At 30.0% G+C, this 14,851-nt stretch overlaps 1 protein-coding gene across 12 annotated transcripts in view; it reads left to right on the forward strand.

The window, feature by feature from the left end:
* Positions 1-14,851, forward strand: part of LOC145278069 (uncharacterized) — a 373,119-nt gene that overhangs the window by 108,115 nt on the left and 250,153 nt on the right. The gene's annotated exons all lie outside the window — the stretch shown is intronic.

The raw sequence follows: 14,851 nt of genomic DNA on the forward strand, positions 1-14,851 counted from the left end.
ATGTAGTTATCGAGATATAAAAAGTTGTATTATGGATTGTATTCTTTGGCGGCCATCTTTTTTGCGCGCATGTGCGCGTGCCATAAACAAATCTACGCGCGTAACAAAGATGACCGCCAAAGAATACAATGCATAATACAACTCTTTATATCTTGATAACTACTTATTTCTTCAAAATTTCAATGCGATTTCCGTATTCAGCATAGTCGAAAACTTCCAAGAGTCGTAATTTAAAAGAAAATTGTGGAGGTGGATGCAATCTAAAAAAAAAAAAAAAAAAAATACCCTTAATAAGGACCAATAATAGTGTGAATAATAAAATAATTCCAAACCAAGAATTACATAAGATGAAGAAAACTAATCGAAAAGTTACACCAATTCGCTTAGTTTTTTTTTTTCTGTACTCAAAAAGAACGTACAAGTCAAAGTAGAGTTAGAGAGGGCGAGGTCAATGTTCTAGCTAAGCAAACGGATACCAAAGCGTAATTTAGAAGAGAATATGTTTAGTGAAGTGACGAACACCAGTGAACACCACCAAACAAGTTCTTGATGAGCCGTTGGCGTTCCACTTAAGTTAACAAATTTACCGAATTTCCATTACTAACGATTACTATATTGTCCAATTGACTACTGTACTGTACACTCTTAACCATTATTCTTGAGTGGTCTCTGGGCCTTGATGTTAAAAAAAAAAAAAGAATTAAAAAGTATATGATCCTGTCTCCATTGTTGCGATGGCGACAGAAGCAGCCACGGCCACCATTTACTGTCTCTCTCTTCTTCTTCTTGTCGACTTGTCTTCCCGCCTCTCTTCGATCGAGCTACGCCAATATACCCACTCTTCTTTTCCCTCCAACAAACATTCACTTTCTTTTACTTTACTTTAATTATATACTGAGCTGATTACCTAACCCCCGAAGAGACGACATATAATATCTTAGGAGAAACTCAAATACAGACTACTACTACTACTACTACTACTACTACTACTACTGTGACCATTGAACTCATTTCAAAGTGAAGTATGATTCCACTCTCTGCTCAGAGGACTATTCTCCAAGGCATTACCACCTCCTTTGTTGGCGGCAGTCATACTTGTTCAGAATTCCCGCTAGATTAAAAAAATAAAATAAAGAAGGAAAATCCGTACGGTGGATACGTAGCCGTGACGGAAAGAAAATATCGTAGACGAAAAATCATGTAAATTGATAAAATAGTTTTATTTTTAAATAAGAAAATTAAATTTTGCAGTTAAACAAACAGCGAAACCATCTTGAAAACAGGCTGAAGAAACAAGGGAGAGAACTCCAAATAATTCAGGTTAAATCCAAAAATTCAGTTAAGACGCAGGAAGTGGACTCTGTTCACCTAAAATATGAAACGGAACGGAAGTTACTAAACATGAAACGAAATACGAAACTATATGAAAATAATTTATTTCAAAAAGTTATCTTAATTTTAACATTATTGTGGAATTCAAGCAAGCGCCATTGTTAGGGGGCGATAACTCCAATTTCTTCTTGGCCAAAGAAATAACAAACAAGACTTCTTTTTCCAAACACAAAAATACTTGAAAATCAAAACATTTATTGTATAAAAATGTATAAAAATATAATTGTAAAGACATTTATTGAATGAAGAAAATATAATTTAATAAAACAATTTTTGAATTGGATTTTTATAATTTTTTTTTTTTTTTTCGAACAAATAAATTTTAATTAAACATTTTTCGAATTAAAGCAACTTTGAAGGGTCAACAAGAAATGTATAATGTAAATAAAACTAGAAATCGCCATCTGTCGACAGTTTAGTTAAACACACAAAAAAAACATGGTTCTCGCCCAAATACTGCAGAAATGTCCGTAAAACAATAATAAAAAAAAACTAATATACTTCGATTTCGCAATTCAATTGAAGTTAGCTATCTTGTATTACTAGGTACGGGTAATTCTAATGCCTGCTTCGGTATGGGACCTGGTTTTAAACGTCGGTTAATCATATTTTCTAAATTTTTGCTTACTTTTTGATTATGTTTAAAAGATTACAGCTTAAAGTTAATTTCTCAAAGAAAAAAATAGCACTTAAACCATTTATTATTATTATTATTATTATTATTTTATATAAATGATTTATCAAGAATTCTTCATAAGTTTTGGTTATGGCTGAAGGAACTCAAGACATATATATATTCATAAGTTTTTATTTCGGTTTCGATTCAAGCTAATGCACCCAAGTCATATGGATATATATATATATATATATATATGGTACTTGTACGGTTTAGTCAAGACATTAAAAAACGAAAATATCGAAAAAAGTTTAAATTGTATGTATCCGTTATGGAACGAAGTTTTCCGAAAAAAAAAAAAATTTCACTTAATTTCACCAAGTAGTTTTTTTTTTTTTTTTTTTTTTTTTTTACAGCGAAAAAACAATTTGTTATGATACCGAGCAAAATGTTCGGTTTTTAGGAAGAAAAGCTAGTCTTAAAGATGGGGAGGTGTGTCAGCGCTTTAACTGGAGTTATCTCCCTTTGGCATTTCTAAAATTCAAACAATTTTTTTTAATCCAAAATGGCTGCCTTCAACGCGCTCTCATGAAAATGTGTTTTTCCGCTGTAAAAAAAAATTTGAAATCGCAACATATAAAAATTGATAGAACATTAACTCTATAATAATATATACGAAATCTGCAAGAATATCATATTTAAGCGTACTTTACGACCGGGTTTGCCGAGCATTCGTGCTAGCTTAGATAAATACTTTTGTAGTTTTAACAAAAAAAAAAAAAAAAGCTACAATAATATCGGAGCGTCTCCATTTACACTAAACATCTACACAATGCCAACATCAATATATTACATATGAATGAGTCCCCTGTCGAATTTCCACAGGTCCCGCTAGTAAAATATTAACACCCGAACAGTAGTCATTGAAAAAAATAGTGAAAATAAAAATACGATAAAATTATTTTTATTTTTCATTAAATAAATCGTAGATGTTAATAAAAATGGTGTTTATGCACTTATGTTACTGTGCTTTTTTAAAAATCGTATTTACAAGTTACATTTGAGTTTTATGATATCTTTTTATCACATTGTTAGGTGAAAGTATAAAATAGTTACAAAACTTCCTCCCAATATTATGAATGGCTTTCTAAATAACGCTATTACTTTAGCAAGGTAACATAAGTGCATACGTTCCAAAAAAAAGTAATGGCACTTGATGACGAGTGTGGACCCTGCGCAAACATTGGTCTATTTAGACATGAAAAACTTTTTCAGGCCAAAAAATTTTTTTTAAGCCAAAGAAAATGCCAAATGGCAACCCCCCCCCCACCTATTTGATACGGTATATATTATTTTGGTGCCCGAAAAACTCGTCCAGGGAAAACTCGTACCCGGAACCCCCCCCCCCCTTTTTGCTAAGTAGGAAAACTGGTCCCTTATTGAAATAGCAATTGAAAACACATTTTATTACCGTTCTTGAAGGAGATATTGTCTTTAAAAGAGAATACACATCCAATAATATTAAAAAAAATATTTTTAACTCTTGCTTTAAAAAAATAAACTTGATCACGAAGTTAAGATACGAAAAACAAAACCAAATATTTATTTAAAAAAATACTCTAGTTTTAACACTTTGTGTCATTACGAAACAAAAATCAAGAAAGAAAACACGTATTATCAAAGAAAGTAATTATTTTATTTAGGAGAATTAATTCAGTTTAAATAATTCTTGTGTTATTACAAAACAACAAAAAAGAAAACACGGTCTTATGTAATTTTAGTACCGCGCTGAAATAATAACGTTATTATTTCGAAAGCTATTCTTACCATGGGGAGGGGAGGGTATCGTTTAAAAGTCATTTCGGGGTACTTGTGCAGTACTTAAAAATATACAAATTTATTTTCTTTTGGCGGTGGAGGAAGGAGGTTCTTTCTAAAACTATATCAACCTCAGTATTTTCTTTAATTTTCGGATATTTTTTTGTTAAAACTTATTTACTAAGTATGTCCAGTGCGACATTACTTGTTATTTCTTTTTAACTAAATAAACTCTTTAAAATAAGTTTAAACATCAAAAACTTACAAAGCTAGGTAGAAAACGAAAACGTAGAAAAATCAATTTAATTTTTTTTTTTAAAACAAACATGTAAAAATATTATGGGATGTGCATTATTACCTAAAAATATACAAATTTATTTTCTTTTGGAAGGGGCTCGTTTTAAAACTATATCTACCTCTTTAATTTTCTATTTTTGAGCAATTATCGAAACTCCTAAGACTTGATCTTATGTCGGACATTTTTTGTTCATAAGTAACACTCGACATTACTTTTTTTTTTTTTTTTAAACTACATAAACTCTTTAAAATAAGTTGAAACACTTTTAGCTAGGTAGAAAACGAAAACTTAGAAAAATTAAATTAATTTTTTTAAAACAACAGTAAACAAGTAAAAATATATTTTTAAATATTATGGGATGTGTATTCTCTTTTAAAGGCAATGTCTTCTTCAAGAACAGTCATAAAATGTGTTTTCAATCGATATTTATTCAATAAGGGACCAGTTTTCCTACCTAGCGAAAGGGGACGAGTTTTCCGGGGATGAGTTTTCCTAAATTCATTATTTTAATTGGAATTCATTATTGAGATGAGTATTATTTATATTATTTTATTTATTGTGGACTATTATTCTCATCTTTCTTAGTTGCTGTTTCAAACAACTAATAAAGATGAGAATAATAGTCCGCAATAAATAAAATAATATTTGATACGGGTCCGACACCATATGATGGAACATTCCGTCTCTGAGGTATTGATACCATTGATAAATTGTAATCACATTTAATTCTTGTAAAGTTAACTTAGAGTTTTCTTTAAAAAAAAGATCCTTTTTTTAATGAATGTTTTCTTACTCTTATGAATTTTGCATCGAAAAATCTTCGTGTCATGATACTTTATGAGAGTCAACAAACACTACATTGCATCGTAAATGCAAGTATTTTTCGTTCTTTGAGGAAATTATGAGAAGAATCCAAGTCATTTGACCACTCAAATAGTTGCGTAAGCATTTTTTTTTATTATAAATGTACAAAAAATATTTAGTAGAGAAAATAAAATAAAAAATGAATTTAAAATAAATTTAGAATAAAATAAAAATAAATGTAAAATGAATTAAAATAAAAATAAATTTAAAATAAAAACGAACACAAAATAAAAGTATGAATGAAATTTACTCAAAGAAAAAAAGTCAAAACAAAACGCTCGAATATTTTGGAGTTTAAAATAAATTTGGCTTTTCTTTGGCTTTTTTAATTAATTAATTTGGGGGGCGGGCTGAAAAAGTTCTTCATGGCTAAATAGCCCACTGTTTGCGCAGAGGGCCCACACTCGTCATCAAATGCCAAATTAATTTCTTATATATTACGAAAAAAAAATAGTCCGTGTTGAATGACATGAATGTAATTGTAATAAAAAAAAAAAAAAAAAATTGTATTACTCGCTAATTTTTTTTTTTTTTTTAATACGTTTTTTATGCAGAAGTTTATGAATAAATAAACATGTACAATAATAATAAAAATGGATAAAAAATATGACTTACCTTTTGTAAAACATTTCTTTTTAAGGAACTCAACTACACAGAGGAGAGATCATCGTATTAAATTAATTTAACGTATTCTCTGTTGAAAAAAATTTATAAATAACGGAACTGTTAATCCGTACATTTTTTTTTTTTTTTGAAACAGGCGCAAATATAAAGTTGTCCCTACTTGAATTAAAACAATCAAATTAAAATGATATTTTAGGCTGATGCTGGATTTCCGATTTTAACATTACTAATAGTCATATATTCTATCAAATGAATATATATTTTTTAATATTGGAAACCTGTTATAAAAAAATTCGATTCTCATTGGGCGTTGAGTTTCATGGCGACTAGCATTAAAAAAACAAAAAAAAACACACACACACACACACACACAAGTGTTGCTCTTTCCTGGCGCATGCGCACGTAACATTTTTTTTTCTTTACTGACATTGTCGTAGTAACTAAACGATTATTTGTCACATTATTTATTTTGAAAAAGTTTTACTCCTTATGAATATTAAAAGAAAAAAGTTACTAAACATTTAATTATGTCTCACTTTTACAAATATTTGTTTTTAAATTTCTTTTTAAACGACGACTTTTATCGACTTTTTTTTTTAAATAGCATTTTCGGATGGATACTGCTGACATTTGTTTTTTAATTTCTTTTTAAATGACGATTTTTTATCGACTTTTTTTTAAAATAGCATTTGCGGGTGGGTAAAAAACGGAAAAAAAAATAACTAAACCATTTGCTGACAATTTCTCAGTATTTTGACTTTGATAACATTTATTTGTTAAAAATACTTGTAAAAGTGAGAAATTATCAGTTAGTTATTTTTAATTTTTTCCCAATCCGCAAATGCTATTAAAAAAAAGTCGATAAAAGTCATTTAGAAAGAAATTAAATAACAAATGTCTGTAAAAGTGAGACATTATGTCTAGTAACTTTTTTCTTTTAATATTCATAAAGAGTAAAACTTTTTTTCAAAATAAATAAATAAATAATGTGACAAATAATCGTTTAGTTACTACAACGTCAGTAAATAAAAAATCTTACGTGCGCATGCGCCAGGAAGGGAGCAACGCTTGTTTTTTTTATGCTGGTCGCCATGGAACTCAATGCCCAAGGAGTACCAAAAATTCTGTTTAAACTCCGTATCGTGAAATATTGGAATTTAATATGATTTAAATATTTTTAAAGTTAATATTTTAGAATTTTTTTTTTAATTCAAATAATCATATTGCAAAAAATATCTAGAAAAAAACGTTGATTTTTTTAAAACAAAATTTTGATTTTATGTCTCTTTTTTAATTTACAACTTCAAGGTAAGTGAAATAGATAATGGGCTTTTATGTATGTATAGCATCAAATCAGGGCAAGTAACTCTGTCCGTATTGTTACAATTAATGGTGGATGTTACGCAATCGTTCACTTGTACAAAGTACATGTTTTATGTAATAATGCAGTAATATTGAACTAATTGTGACATGACAAATAGGGAGATAGCATTGCTTATTGTTAAAATTGCTAAAATTAGTAAGTAGTTGTCATTTATTTATTTGGCTGTTGGATTTATTGTTAAAATTGCTAAAATTAGTAAGTAGTTGTCATTTATTTATTTGGCTGTTGGATTTCGCTACAAAAAAAAAAAAAAAAAAAAAAAACGAACGATAAATGTGGTTTGGTTAGTGTTTGAAAATTATTAATGTATAAATGGAATTCTATTGAACTAAACGTATTTCCTAACGACTACACGTGTTGCGCCGTTGCGGTTGCGCCTTTCTTTGGCTTCATCGATGATACTAAACTTTAAGGTACTTCTGCAGTATACGGACGTCAGCCATTTTTGGGGGAGGTGGGTATTTCACTAAATTGTCGCCAGGTGACGTTTCTCGGTCAAAGAGGAGGGGATAATAACTCGTACTTTTTGAGAAATTCTTCAGAAACTGAAGTTTCAAATAATTAATTTAAAAAGTTATAACTTTGACACTTCAACAAATTCCACAATTTTACTTCAATTCCAAAAATGTTAAAAAAAAAACAAAAACAATGTTTTAATTCGAAAAATGTTTCATTTAAATTATTAATTTGGATAAAATTTTACATTAAGGCCCGTCTCACGTCCGTATGTAAACAAAATATTATTTTTATAAATTTCGGTGTGCTAAAAAGGAATCCGAAAACCGTTTCCGTCGCAAAAAAAAAAAAAAAAAAAAAAAAAATAGGTTTCATGATGAAGTACTTTTTCGAAAACTACCTATTTTCTGGCCATCTGAGAGAGGGGCCATTTTAGTGTTTATTGGCTAAAAGGTTTTTTCGTTTTTTTTTTTCTCTGTGTTCATCTTTCAATAAAGACACGAGGAAATTAAAAAATAAGAAAAATCGGTATTATTTTACTTTAAGGCTCGTCTCACATTCGTATAGAAAAAAAATTGTTTTGTAGTTTTCGATGTGGTGGAGTGGTGTGGACTTTAAAAGAATATGGTAACCGTTTCCGTCGCAAATTTGCCGTTTGTATGGTATTAACCCCTTAACTCTGGCACTATTTTCCATTTCATAGCCCAGCCTTCGTTTACGCTGCGCGCGAGCATAAAAAAGGATGTTAAATGTGCACTCGCGTACCAAACTGCCTTGTCACAGTGTAGTATTGGCGAAAATTTAAAATTAGACGAAAAACAAGTAGTTTTCCAAATATGAAGCCATTTAATTCTATGTTATCACGGTTGGCCATTTTATCGCGTTGGCCATGTGCGCGCGCTTGCGCGTACAAAATGGCCAACCGTGATAACATATAGAATTACATGATTTAATATTTGGAAAACTACTTGTTTTTCGTCTAATTTTAATTTTTCGCCAATACTATACTGTGACAAGGCAGTTTGGTACGCGAATGCACATTTAAATGCCTTCGTTTATGCTCGCGCGTAGAGTAAACGAAGGCTAGGCGCTGAAATGAAAAATAGTCCCAGAGTTCAGGGGTTAATACCATGCAAAAGAAATGGGGGTTGTATTACTGTACACATAGATTCGAAAAAGTTGTCAAAAACAAATATATAACAAATAAATGTTATCAAAGGCAAGATAAGTTACTTTTCTACCTAACTCGATATGTTTTCAGTGTTTTTATTTAATGTAACATTAGAAACTCGCTCAATATATATTACCGTGACATAGGTTGACATATATTCGGTGGTATTGTCTAGTTTATTATTTATAACACCTTTTCCCGAACTTACAGTGTTAAAGATAGAGTCGGGCGCCATTTTGAATTTTCTAATACATCGGTAAACAATGTATATTTTTCGAGCTGAATAAACATGTTACATTGAATAAAAATACGAAAAATATATCCAGTTTGGTAGAAAAGTAACTTCTATAACAAATGTTATCAAAAGCAAAATATTTGTTTTGTGACAACTTTTTCGAATCTGTGTACAGTAATACAAACCCAAGAAATTAAACAAAAAAACTTTTTAGCCAATAAACACACAAAAAAATTACCCCTCTCTAAGATGGCCAGAAAGTGGGTACTCATTTTAAGTTAAATTTATATGGAAAAATGATCACCCACCTTTCGAAAAAGTAATTTCTTCATATTATGAAAACTATTTTTTTGCGACGGAAACGGTTTTCAGGGTCGTTTTTAGCACACCGAAATTTACAAAAAAATATTTTGTTATATACGGATGTGAGACGGGCCTTAAAGTAAAATAATACTTTAATTTGTTCGGAAAAAAAGAAAAACAAAACAATTTTACTATTAAAATTCAGTGTTGCTTTAATTACAAAATTGTTTTATTAAAATTATATTTTCTTACGCAGACTTTTCAATAAATGTTTTTACAATTTATATATAGAAACATTTTTGGTACTAGTGCAGAGAGTGATCCGGACGTAAATAATAACGTTATTATTTAAAAAGCCATTCTTAACATGGGGAGGAGAGAGTGTTTTGTACCTATTTTTTTTTTAATTCAATTTTCACCCCAAACAAGGCACAGTGCCACTTTGAAGCAGGGGGCTACTATCAGAGACTTAATTAGCAGGGTCATTATGAAGGGAGATGAGTAGAAAGATGTTTGTTAACATTACACTTGAACTTCTGCATATCAGTGCAGTTGGGAAAGCAGAATCCCGGAAGGGAGTTCCAAAGACTTGCAGTTCTGGGGAAGAAACTATTGGAGTAAAAGGCTTTCTTGCACCTAGGGATCTCTACTGTAAAGGGATGAGACTTAGTGGCTTGTCGGGGGTAGTTACGTCGGGTACAATTCTATACTTTAACCTTACAATTGAATAAAGAAAACAAAAAAACTTTAATTAAACTTGGAAATACGATTTAAAAAAATAGCGCGGATCAGTAAGTGCACTAGCACCACATTTTTATACAATAAATGTTTTGGTTTTCAAATATTTGTGTTCGGAAAAAAATCTTGTTTGTTAGTTATTTGCCGTGTTGACCAAGAAATTAGAGTTTATCGCCCCCCCCCCCCTAACAATAGCTCTGTCCATGTACTGCAGAAGTGCCGATTTTAATTTGTTCATATTAATAAAATTGTGCGACCACTTCTGTGTCTAAGAAATCGGGGCGTACTTGAAGAATCTTACCCTCATCTTTATTTTTTTTTTTTCGTCTTTCGATTTTTTCAGCAGATTATTCTAGTCTACCAGATTAACTAGTCTACCAGATTCCTGAGATTATCAAAAAAAAAAAAAAAAAATGAAAATAAGTCAATATTTAAATATTTTTAGAGGTGCTTAGTTTCTAATGCAACGTTTTAGTAAATCGATCACCCATTTTAGAACCACTCGATGTTTTAGGCCAAATTTCGTGAATTTAGCATTTTTTTTAAAAGTAGTTTAGCCTTTTTTGAATTTAACTTTTTTCAAGACAATCTCAAAAAGGCTAATTCGAGAAATTTGGCCTTAAAACGTCGAGTTGTTCTAAAATCGATTATCGATTTACTAGAACGTTGTAATTAAAAAAAAAAAAAAAGAAAAATTGAGCACCATTTTCAAATGTCTAAATATTGACATTTTTGCTTTTTATTTTTGATAATCTGGTAGATTAATGTCCAATCGATATTGCAAAAGAAAAAATTATAAAGGGAGCTTCCACCTAAACTTTTTCTTTTTTTTTTGTTTTTTTGTCGTATATTTCAAGCAAATAGTTTTACTGCACATAAACCAAACAAAAACGACAATTCAAGTTTCGGCAATATTGCAGTATAATTAACAGCCGAAAAATCGGAAAAAAAAATGACTTCGGTATTTTTGTCACTTGTTTTGACATTTTTCTTCTAATGTCTGTGTACAGTTATCGATTGTGTTGCACGAGAATTCCATTTTGTTTTCATTTTTATAAATATTTTAGATTTTACTTAGATTTTTCTTTCCTATATAAATTTAACATAAAATATCATCCATATCCTGACCATCAATTTGATTTTTTTTTTCTGTGTACATTTTACCAAGTATGTCACTAAAGAAGTGGTGTTTCCACTACTTGTTTTAAAATTTTTTTACGGGCCATTTTTCCCATCTTTTTAATGTGTCACTTGAAAGTGGGACTTTTTTTTTTATTTATTAAGTATTTTACATTTTTAAACATCACTTTCCTATTTAACTTATACGTCAAGTTATCACCAATTTTCGGAATATTCACATAATTTCGACTGTATAATTTGGAAGCTAACATAATTTAATAGAATTGGAAAAAAATCAGTAAAAACCATTGTTTTTTTTTAAATCTGAAAACTCCATTTATCGACTACAAAATTTCGTTCTGATAGTGGAGAAACCCCATTTTTTTAAATATTAGTTATTTCTATACAAATATAAAGTCCTTATTCAGAAAGTCTGTTCCAACTTCGTATTTGTGTTATAGTTTAATGATTAATATTATATATATAACATTTGAACAGCATTATTATTATTATACATTAAATGTTTTATGCGTTTTTATGCAGAAATTTTTAATAAACATTTACAATAAAAAAAAAAAATTGGAAAAAATATTAAATTAAAATTAATTATATTGTGTCGACGTGTTACATATAGGGGTGGGTTAAATGTGGCGCGCGTTGGAGGTACCTATTGGTTTAAGAGTACAACTGAATCTTAACATTCGACTTTTGCTTTTAGACCATAAATTATGTTCAAGTTTACAATTTAAATGCAAAAAAAAAAAAAATCACTTTAGAAATTTTCACTAACACGAAAAAGGGGGGGGGTGAATCAGTGCGCAGGCACCATTTTTATGGTCATCTTAAAGTAAAACTTATAGGCTTTTAAAACTCAATCCAGTTGAAATTTAATTTTAAAAACCGAAATCGAATATGTGTACTACAAAAAAAAACCTAAAATAAACAAGTATTTCGACTGCGCCACTATTGTTGCAATGAACTCAACATTCCTTGATATGAAATGCCTATTATTTAAACCCATTTCTTCATCTGCGGTGATGTTTAACTTGCATCATCAGCTTCTCTCTATTTCCTACATCCGTTTGTTTACCATCATCACCCACCCACCACCAGTTATTACCCTGTATATCAAATTTCGAGTCTGTAGACTGAAAGTTGACGGAGTTATTGTGTAGGGAAATGTACACAGACAGACAGACACTTTCACTTTTATAGATATATAGATATACACTCACTCACAAATACACACACACACACACACACACACACACCTTCTTTCCTCCTCTACTTTAAAAATACTAAAATAAACCGCTTTCTAGAAATTAGGTTAACCCATTATCTTTTAAATATTTATTTATTTAATAACTACTACTATTACAACAACAACTTTTTAAGAATATGAATATTTATTTATTTGAAGATTCTTTATTTTGTGTGAGGAGATAAATTCCCAGACCAAAAATTTCTACCCCCACCTCAACATTTTTATCATATTATCAACTTGAGTGTCACAATCCACACTATCATTGTCATCTTCATTTGATTTTCTAGTTGCTCTTGTTTTCCTTTTTGTACAGAATAATTGCCCTAAATTGTTAATTCTTCAAAATTAAATTTTGATTCACACACACACACACACACGCGCGCGCGACGGATGCGTTCGTAAGTTTAAATTTCTTTTGGATTTGGATTTAGGAGTTTAATGGGTTGATTTTCATTAGTCCACCTAAATTATTTAGAGTGAAATGGGTTTTGGCATTATTCTCAAATATTTTACTTTAAAAATGAATGAAAAACATTTTAAAAAAAGGTGCTTGTACAAAGAAAGTCGACAGATCGATTTTTTTAATACAAAATTGCAGAACCAGGGGACATAACTCAGATTGCTTATTTTAGAACTCATATTTTAGATTACTTTAAATTTTTGCTTATTGTTCGTTATCGAACCTGAACGAGAATCAACCCACTCCTTATATATTAGTGTCCAACCAATAATAATCCACTGAAAAAATTGCAAATAAACGAAAGCCGTTCTTACCATGGGAGGTTGGGGTTTTTATTCCGAAAGCCATTCTTAGAGGGTGGTTGATTCTCGTTCAGGTCCGCCATTACTTTTATTTTGTTGTTTAGAAAAATATTTTTGATATAAATTTACAAAAACAAAACTGGAAATTATTCAAATTTTATTTTATATTACTGCTTTTTCTGTTTAAATTGTATACTTAGCGCTGAAATAACGTTATTTAGAAAGTCATTCTGAACATGGAGGGGGGGTTTGTAACTATTCTATACTTTCACCTTGCAACTTTAAAAAATCTCACTTGTTTCACGACTGTTTGATCTGTCGACTTTATTTGTACAAGCACTTAAAAAAAAATTATATTTAATTCGTACACGTGAAACAAACAACGAAATGAAAACGTGACAAAAGTAATCGACTTCTTCATAAGTTTAGAATGATTAAAGTTCTGATTTTCTAAGACGGAAGTATTAAAACGGGGAATATATGGCAACTATGGGGAATATATGGGCAACTATGGGGATTTTTATTTTGTATAAATAAAAATAATAGTTGGCCATATATTTTGGTTGAAAATATTTCAGCCGAAAATGGTTAAAAAAAGAAATTTTTTAATCTTTTAAAAAGAATGGTTTCGTTTTAACCAGAAAATTATCAACTTGATTTATCTGCCCGACTCGATTCGAACGCGCTCCTGTGATTATTCTCTTGTCAGCGAATAGTGCTTATTCAGATTGGCACTTATGGCGGCAATTAAAGTAAAGAAAATACAGAAAAGTCCGTATGATGTACAGAACTGAACGTTAACAGAACGGAGATGTCATGTTCCAAAAATCCTGTAAATCGATCAAGTAGTTTATTTAAAACTAAGAAAATTTAAATTTACGATTTTTAACGATTTGTTTACGAATCTGAATTTAATGAGGCTTATTTTTGACCTTCGATTTGAATTGCCCCCCCCCCTTTATTTCATCGAATTTAATCATGTCCGACGAAAACACTTCGCTTAATCGTAAAATTTGATTTGCTTGTATAAATTTAAAAATCTACTTGATCAAATTAAGTGATTTTTTGGAATATTCCATCTTCGTTCTGTGACTGGTAGGTAACATAATACAGACTTTTCAGCATTTTTTTTACTTTTTTTTTTTGATTGCTGCCATAAGTGCCAATTTGAATAAGCACCCAACGAATTTTACGATACCGCAAACCGGCATTTCGGTTTTCTATGTTAACCAGATCCATGCCCCTGTTTATTTGGTTTTTGTAAGTTAAAGACTAACTACACCCGGCGTTGCTCGGGAGTCTATATTTTCATTATTTTTATTTTAATCAATTTTTTTTAACTTTTTTTTTTTTTTTTACCGATTTTGAAAGTTACATTTAATCATCCGGATATAATTTGATAATTTATAAATGTTTTAAAATTACTTCAACGGCGTTACGTGAGAAATTAGTAAACCCAGTTTGAATAACTTTCTATTCGACAGTAGTTTAAATGTTTTAAGTCTTCTTTCAGATTTCGAAGAGTCACGATGTAACTACTGTCAAGATTAAAATGGCTGACTTGTTTACGAAAAACAGAAAAAGCATTGCGGATTTAATTGGTACTGGTCGCGATTTGAGTTCCCCGCCGAACACCATAAAAAAACAATGACTTCTCCCTACGCATGAGCAAAGGACATGTTTTAGTTGCCATAGTAACTAAACGATCATGAATTTTTATCGACTTTTTTTAATAAGTTTTACTGTTTATGAATATTGAAATAAATGAAATTACTACACATTTATTAGTAATAATTTTATCGACTTA

The sequence above is a fragment of the Euprymna scolopes genome, chromosome 6 (assembly GCF_053919585.1).
Source record: "Euprymna scolopes isolate OS-2025 chromosome 6, ASM5391958v1, whole genome shotgun sequence".
Lineage (NCBI taxonomy): Eukaryota > Metazoa > Mollusca > Cephalopoda > Sepiida > Sepiolidae > Euprymna > Euprymna scolopes.